This window comes from Pinus tabuliformis, chromosome 5_2 (assembly GCF_031772625.1).
Source record: "Pinus tabuliformis cultivar Carrire ecotype Pingquan chromosome 5_2, CPIR1, whole genome shotgun sequence".
NCBI classification, from domain to species: Eukaryota; Viridiplantae; Streptophyta; class Pinopsida; order Pinales; family Pinaceae; genus Pinus; species Pinus tabuliformis.
This window is the reverse complement of record NC_142306.1, coordinates 548,465,051-548,473,547: the sequence shown is the minus strand read 5'-3', so window position 1 is coordinate 548,473,547 and position 8,497 is coordinate 548,465,051. Positions and strand designations below refer to the sequence as shown.

Here is an 8,497-nt window from a genome sequence, read left to right as displayed (position 1 = left end):
ATTTACATTATCTGAAAATATTGAGGAATATTGGTCTAAAATAAATTTATGATTTCCATTATTCAAATTCCCCACTTACCTTCTCAAATTGAATATTGTGTAGGATATGGTCTCCTTCCATTAATTCAAAGTATATTTATTCATTCACACACCCCAATGTACCCTCACATTTAATAAGGAGAAGACAAAGTCCTCTCCATCTTATCATCAATATATATTTATTCATTCACACACCCCAATGTACCCTCACATTTAATGAGGAGAAGACAAAGTCCTCTCCATCTTATCATCAATATATATTTATTCATTTCACATTCCCCAATGTACCCTCACATTTACTAAGGAGGAGACATGGTCCTCCCCATGTAATTACACTTCACATTCCCAAATGTACTTCCCCATTAAATTCTCAATTTTAAATTCATATCACAATTCCAAATGTACTCTAGCTTGGAAGAGAAGTCAACCACTTCACATTCCCAAATTTACTTCCCCATTAAATTCTCAATTTTAAATTCATATCACAATTCCAAATGTACTCTAGCTTGGAAGAGAAGTCAACCAAGGATGGGTGAGAGTTAAAGACATTAATGAGAGGTGGTTGAGGAAAGAGGGTATAAAAGGGAAGGGGGAAGGAAGAAGAGGGGGAGTTGGAGTTTTGCTTAGGATTGTGGGGGTTGGTTGTGATTGTTTGGCCTTGTTATGATTTTTGGGAGACCTTGGAAACCTGTGGAGGTTTCTTGGGTTTGAGAGGAGGAAAGTATCATTTTCTAGTTTTGCACATTCTTCTTGAGGACACACTATATCTGGTTGGACTTGGGCACGGAGGGCTAGGGAACCTGTGGAGGTTTCCTGGGCTAGGAATTTATTTCCTAGTTGGCTGGGAGGTAAATCCGGTTGGGTCGGCGAGAAGGAGCGTCAGCTGGAGCTATCAGACAAAGGTATCGTCATCAACCGCCGGAACAGGTATTTTTCCATGGACTACTCTTGTTAAGTTGATATCAATGGAATGCACACCATAATTTATGTTGATTATAATGTAAATGACAAAATTTTGTTTGTTTAAAAGCCCTGTAAGTAAGTAAGTTATCACCTCTTGTCTTATTTAATTCAGTAAAATTAGATCCATTAGCAGACCTTAGGATAGGGCTCTTACACATGGTATCAGAGCCTAGGTTCAAAATCTGGACCTTGAAAGCTTAATGTCACAGCCAATGGAAAAACCTCTGGAGTTGTGGCTAAACCTCTGGAATTGCAACTACAATGATTGTCACTGTAGTTGCAACAAAAAAAAATTCACAATACGAAGTGCATCAACTCGACCATGATTGGTGACTGATTACCTTCTCCACAATCATCCTTCATGTTAAGACAATGAATGTAACTACAGAAAAGTTAAACTTATCTTGCCAATGATTGTTGCAACACCATCAAGTTTGACTTGCAACGGAGTTTCATCTTCACCTCCTTCTGTCAACGTTGCCAATAGTTTCATCCCTTAAACCTGCCGTTTTAATTCTATGCATTTCCTATGAAGTTTTTGTTCGAGATCCATTTTTTTTCAGATATTTCTGTTGCAGAACCTAGGTTTTGTAAAGGTCGAAGAAAATACACCCTCTCTTTACCGGGACGGTGCTTGTACACCATGTCGGCACACAGATCCAGCGGCATACGAACCCCCGCTAGGCAGATTTTCGGGTTGTTGGCAAAAATGCTTGGTGCGAATGGCTGTATTAGAAACTGATCTGCTATTCTTTATGGTGTTAGGGGTTTTCAAGCTTTTCTTAAATGGGAAATGGTGTTTTAATGGCCTGCAAACTGCGTTGCTCTGGCGCAATGCTTTGTGTTTATGGTTTCAGTTTGGTTAAGTGTGAGACCGTTTAGCGTTCAAGAGTTCGATACGTCATTGTCAAGAAAATAGAACCTAGGTGGAATCTTTGGAAAGTATATACCAGGTGGCCTGAGGTCTGTAGTGGCTTATAAGTGTCTTGGATAAGTGGGTATCGATCCTTTCCTTGGTTGATGATCTTGTGATTAGCCTTTCTCAACCTTGGGATTTATCGAGTGATTGGCATCTTTAAAGGTTGTCTAGTCGTTAATACATTTAGAGGTCTTGGATTAGGTGTGGAGCCACCTTGGCTACTGATCTTGTGATTAGTCTTCCAAAACCCTTGATGCAGGGAAACAGTGTTTGCTTCTCGATGCCATTGATATCTAACAAGTAATTGAGGGCACAGTGGTCCGTGTCTTAGAATATCTTAAGTATTTTGTTTGTTGTGGTTCTCTCTTCTGTTCTGTTTTTTTTTTTTTCCAAGAGGGTATAGGTGACTGGAATGCTAATTTTGGAGAGCGCTTAGTTTATTATGGCTACTTATTTGGTTTGGGCTCCTGTGGTAGGATTCGGGGCTGTTGTGATCGAGAGTGTGTTGTGATGCAAGGTTGTTGGGTGGAGGATTGCATTATTAAGACCGTGCACTGGTTATTCTCTCATCAAATTTTATCCATAGCCCATTGCTTATTGTGTGATATTTCTCTTTTATGCGGTGAAAAATTGGAGTAACTGCAACACACTCAAGAAACAAAGCTTCTGGGCAAGCAGTAATCCTCTTATCTTGGATCCTTCTAATTATTTCCCTTGCCTGAAAAGGAAGAAGATCCCTTGTTGTTCTAACTGCGCCACCAAAACTTTCCTGCCCACCTTGCCTGTATGCATCTCATCAATATGCCTGCCTCCTACTAGATCATCGAGCTTTCCAATTACATGCGGCTCTACAGAATTCCTATGTATTTCATCGTTTAATAGTCTGTTGGACTTTTGTATCTAGTTTTTTTTTCCATATTTACACATTCCTGAATTGTGAGACTTTCTCCCTATCCGAGAAGCGTAAGAGATGTTGTCTGTTTTGCCATCTTTAAAGCCATTCGACTTTATGGCTACCTGTAAGATGTTGCACAGATTTATATATATATATATATATATTTTGGCATAACCTTGATAATTACTGGGAATATGAAACTGTCAGGAAGAACGTCTGCCTTGTGCATTTGGGAAAAGAGTGCGAGTGCTCTGTTCCAATGGCTCAGCCTCGCATAACCTTCAATCATGTCAGTCCATGAGAATAAGTTTCACATTGGTATTTTGTCAAACACTAGGCGTGCATCTCCGATTTCGCCACTCTTTGTGTACATGATCAGAAGTTTGTTGTATAAGAATGTGATGAGCTCATCGATAGTTCCAGGTTTCAGCATATAGCTATGCAGTAGCTTGCCTTCTTGAAGGGCTTTTCGGTCGGCACAAGCCTGCAAGATAAACCCGTACTGGACGCTATGCATTTCACTAACAAACATCTTCAATTGCATACTTCTAAAACATTCGAAATTGATTTCAGAACAATTAGCTTTGCATAGAAATGTGACCTGAAAATCAGGGATTATTTATCATTTGGGCTGGCAGACTAGAGAGCTAGTTCACCCAAAGATAACACTGGGTTAGTTCCCCAGGGAATTCAACCCTCTACCTGACGCTCGCTAGCACTCAATGCAAAAAGGCTAGTTGAGCTATCAACGGATGAGGTTACACACCATAACACCGGATACTTGGCCTCCTTTCCTCTAATCACCTTGTCTTAAGCCGTGGAGTTTTACCTGGACACTTCCCCTCTGCGTTACAATTTTTTTTTATATATTACAATTGATATTGGCTCAAGATTCACTTTAGCTCATCAGCATGCGATAGTTTCTCATTGAATCTCCTATGATTTCCATGATGTGACAACTTATCTTATATTCTCCTTTGTTCTCCCACATGTGATAGTATGATCATTTGCTCCACAGCATTTGAAAACTTCCTGCTGTTTATATCACTAGCATCCAATGTCTTATTGTCCATGCTCTGCAATTTCTCGGCATTCAAGAGCTTCACCCATGAGTTAATTTTATCACTCAATTGGAAAAGCTTCTCATCCACACTATTATGTTCCACAACATTGATGTGCATTCCATGTACATTGCTTTGATTAGTACCATGTAGCAGCTTTGCATGTAAGGATTTCATATGCATGCACATTTGCTTCCTACCATTCAAGGGCTTCCAATGCGTGTCACTTTGGCTCCTAACTTCATATATGCAACCTTGATCCCTGAAACTTGAGAGTTTTGATGGTATGCTCCTTTGACTGCCAGAACGAGCTCCCCAAACATGCCATGCTGTTTCTTAGCAACCAAGACATTACCATGACTGCTACTGCTGCTTTGGTTACCAGATTTCAAACACTCCTCACATATGCCCCTTTGTTCCTCAGAATTTGAGAGATTCCCATGCATGCTCCTTTCATTCTGAGAATCTATCAGCTGCCAACATGTGTCCATTTTCTTCACATCATCTCTGAGACTTATATATATGTTCCTCAAATCACCAGCATGTACAATTCTTCCCTCCATGAGATCTGGCAACTTCCCCTGCATATTTTTTTTTACCCATGGTGACTTCTCCCTTCAATGGATTGAGTGCTACTTATAAAATATTTTGTTGTGCTTGTACAATGCTTTATACGGTCAGCAATATTCGAGGTCCACTACTTTCGAATGTACCTTGCCCTTGTGTTGCTATGAACAACCCTTTAGATTATATCGTCTACAAGCAACAGTTTAAGTTTCAAGTTCTAATTTACTATCCCTTTTCTTTACGCAAGTGAAACAACACAAAAGAGGAGAAAACATAGTCCCCAGAAGTAACCAAAAACAAAGAAAGCATTTCCACAAGAAGTTAATTATTCAACAAAATGTTAAAAGTGAGCCCTTTATTATGATTATGACTGATGATGACTGGCTTTAATAATTAATCAGACTTTTAAGTGGCTACATCTTCCTTTTCCCTTTGTACTGAAGGTTGCGTTTCAGATTAGGATGCCAATGACATATGCAAATCTTGAAAACTATCTCATGAGTTTTTTGTTTGCTTGTCTAACTGTAACGAGAACTTCATATTAAAAGAAATTATGCATTTGGAGCACAAGATTACGTCAAAATAGGGTAGGAGCTAAATGCATCTTGAAACTAAAATGAAATTTTCCCAGCTGCCAGTACTCTCAAAAAGCCATACTACTTCTAAAGCATACCTATTATATTTAAAGGTGTATATTTTCAAAAAACACCTAGAATTTTACAAAATCTAATGAACATACTCATTCAGGGAGTTCAAATAGTTAAGAAAATATCAATTAAATAATATTTGTTTTATTTCTCCTCTAGAAATAAGAAAAATTTTTAAATAATGAGTATGTTGGGAGATATAAATAGTAACATAACTTGAATATAGCCACTACTGCAAAAGTAGGAATTTCACGTGTCTACAGTCTTCTTCAAAAGGAGCCGTAAATCTAGAAACAAATTTCTTTTATTATTGACACATAAGTATGATTCTAGGAGCTTGGAGAATTCATCGCTTCCATTCCTTATTTAGTGCACAAAGGATACCAATTATTAATTATTTATTAAAGGAAAATCAGGGAATGGGTATTAGATTCCAATTTCATTTTTTTTTTTTATACCATGTAAGATTTGAAAATTTTATTTTTCTATTGCCACTAAATATACGCTATATAGTCGCCAATATCACCAGTATTCTCATCCTTCTATCCTAATTTTCCTATTTGTTCATCACGTGCAAAAAAGGGATATGTCTTCAAATTTTGCGGCCTTAACATTCAATATACAATTTTCAAGACCAACATTTTCTGACCTGGGAATCAATTCAAGTTGATGTCATTTTGATGAGACCATGTATTACCATACATCCGTTTTGTAGGGCTGTGAGTCGCACATTTTGTTTCTAATGTTGTCCCTCCAACAGGTTGCAAACCTGCCTGCTCAACTAGGTCTGTCCCTTTGAAATTGACCAGATCATGATGAAAATCATCCTCTATGTGTCCAATTTGCTGTAACTTTATTTCTTTAGAGAAAATTTCATCCCGGTAATCAATATTATCACCTTCTTTAAATTCTGTGCATGAATTTGGACGGTAAGAAATGCCATCAACTTCATTACATTCATTTCCATTTTCGGGTATAAAGGAAATTTATCACCATATTGTAGATTGATGACACCATTCTCAGGGTGAAAAATGTAGTTGTGCATCACATATAATCTATTCACATGTAATATATTAATAAGATCTGACTCTGGAGCACATTGCTCATTTTCCAAGCTAACATTCTCGGTAGAATATTCACTTTTGGTGGCAGCACCATCCTGCTCAAATCCTGTATACAAATGTTCCTTGGACTAATTTTCATAGATGCTATCATTACTAGAACATAGGTGTATGGATATTTTACAATCTTCATAGATGGGACTGCCCTCGAAGTACACCATATATAACCTTGGATTCAGCTGCAAAATATTTGCAAACCCTTCAAATCTTTTATCCAATTCTAGATCTCTTTCAATGGTGGTTTCATTCATTTGGTCATCAACATTGTCCTTATCAAACTCTAATAACAGACCTTTCTTGCAAGTAACAAGTGAATCAAGCCAAATCATTGTGGCTCTATCGTGGACTGACATTATCATCTAAGGTTGTCAAGAATATACTAGCAAACAAAATTGTCAATTTCAAGGCTTAAAACAGTAACAAAATAATGCAAAAATCCCTTGAGAACAATGTCTACCCTATTGCTTATCCTAGTCCTCTACAAGGTGAAAGTCGAGAGTAATCTGCACCATCTACTTCTATTACAATATCTGAAAAGGCTATGATCATATGCTGGTTTGAAATTTAGGTTACTTGTTGATTTTGAAACCTTGAAATTAATACTTCAAGTGACCAGAACAAATGCCTCCACATATGTAAGTGTTAAATTTCGGTATGTTCTATGCTAAGAGCAATTTACTTCAAATTTCGTATAAGCCCAATATCAATATCCATATTAACAATCACATTAGCATGATAATCAAATGCAGATAGAACATAAACATAAACAACAATGTAGTAAATGTCCTCAAGAGAGTTACACAAACATCACCAATGCATTATTATGTGACTGCAAGAACTCGTCTTAATCCTAGCACCCAATCTGCATATGAAATTAGCCCTACGTAGATCCAATTTAAGTCTGAGGGCAGACTTCTTCAACACACAACCTCACCTTATGATTGTGGTTCTTATTCCTTGCAGTCAGTCTTTAACTCAAACCTGGAACAATCTCTATCACTGTGCTGTCACCTACAACAATCTGATCATTATTCTTTGATGCTTTTTTGTTGTGTTAAGGTCCCTCTGGCTGTAGCTAGGGTCTCTCCTTTTCTGGCTGCGGAATAGTGACTACCTTTTGCTGCATGTTTGGCTTCTCTTGACAGCATCTAAGCTTCCTTTTGACTGCGGCTAGGGCACCTTTGGACTGCGTATAGAAGCCTCTCTTCATTGCAGCTTGATCTCCTTTAAGACAACATATAGAAGCTCCTCTTGACTGTTGATTAAATCCTACCCTTGCTGCATATAAGAGCCTCCTCTTGCTGCATGTAAAAGCCTCCTCTTGCTGCGTACAAAACCACCTTAGATCTGTGGCTGGTCATTTGGAATTAGGATGCCAAGTAGTTGGGTTGTCAATTTGTGATTGGTAAAAGATGCTATCATTATAAACTTGAGCAGGGATGAAGTTATTTAGGAGAAAATTCATCTCCCTAGGCAGCCCTTGTTTGATATGTTTAAAACTTTATTGATTCATTTGCCTTACAAATTCGAAATGTTCATGTTTTTTTTTTCTCCCTAAATGAATGAAAAGTTTATAATGAAACTAATAGACAAACACCTTTTGATCTGTAATGAAACTTTGGATGTGAATCGTTTGCTGGTAAACATCTATAAATTAATTTTACTATTATAAAATGTGTTCATTGTATTGTTTCAACTATCACTCGGAGGTTTGCCAGAAAGTCTGGAAGAATTTGTGGTTCAACTTCAATTTTTTACTAAATTGTTTTGAATTAAGTGCAATTAATTAGATATTTTGAAGGGATGTTGATGTTTTATTATTTTTGCATCTAAAGGGAGAAGAATACACAGAATTCTTGGTTAAAGTTTTATTTTCTTGTCAATTGGATAGCACTAACTTTAATTTTGTAGTATTTTTCACAGCGGCATTGAAAGCTTTGTCATATTTGCCACTACCCTATTCAATTCTCAGCAATTTCCAACTTATTGCAACTCCACTAAGGGATGTTGTTTATGACTATGTTGCCAATCACCGTTATGATTGGTTTGAAAAATCTACGGAGTGCATTATACCACATAATGAGGTGGACCGGTTCATAGATAGATATGAAATGTTAGAGAGGCAAAGAACCAAGTTGTAAGACAATTTAAGGAACAAGGACTACAATGTGGAAATACACAACTAATCAATATGAGCCAAAGCTATCATGACTTCCGTTAAGGCTTTTGATTTTGGATTTGTATTTTGCAACCATAATTGACATTTCTCTTCTTTTGTAAATTTA

The 8,497-nt window shown here is 37.2% G+C and overlaps 1 long non-coding RNA gene across 1 annotated transcript; it reads left to right on the top strand.

Moving 5' to 3' along the window:
* The first annotated feature begins 662 nt into the window (after positions 1 to 662).
* Positions 663 to 8,497, top strand: LOC149160111 (uncharacterized). Its single transcript, XR_016261193.1, has 2 exons — positions 663 to 966; positions 8,136 to 8,497. It is a non-coding gene; the product is annotated as an uncharacterized LOC149160111 (long non-coding RNA).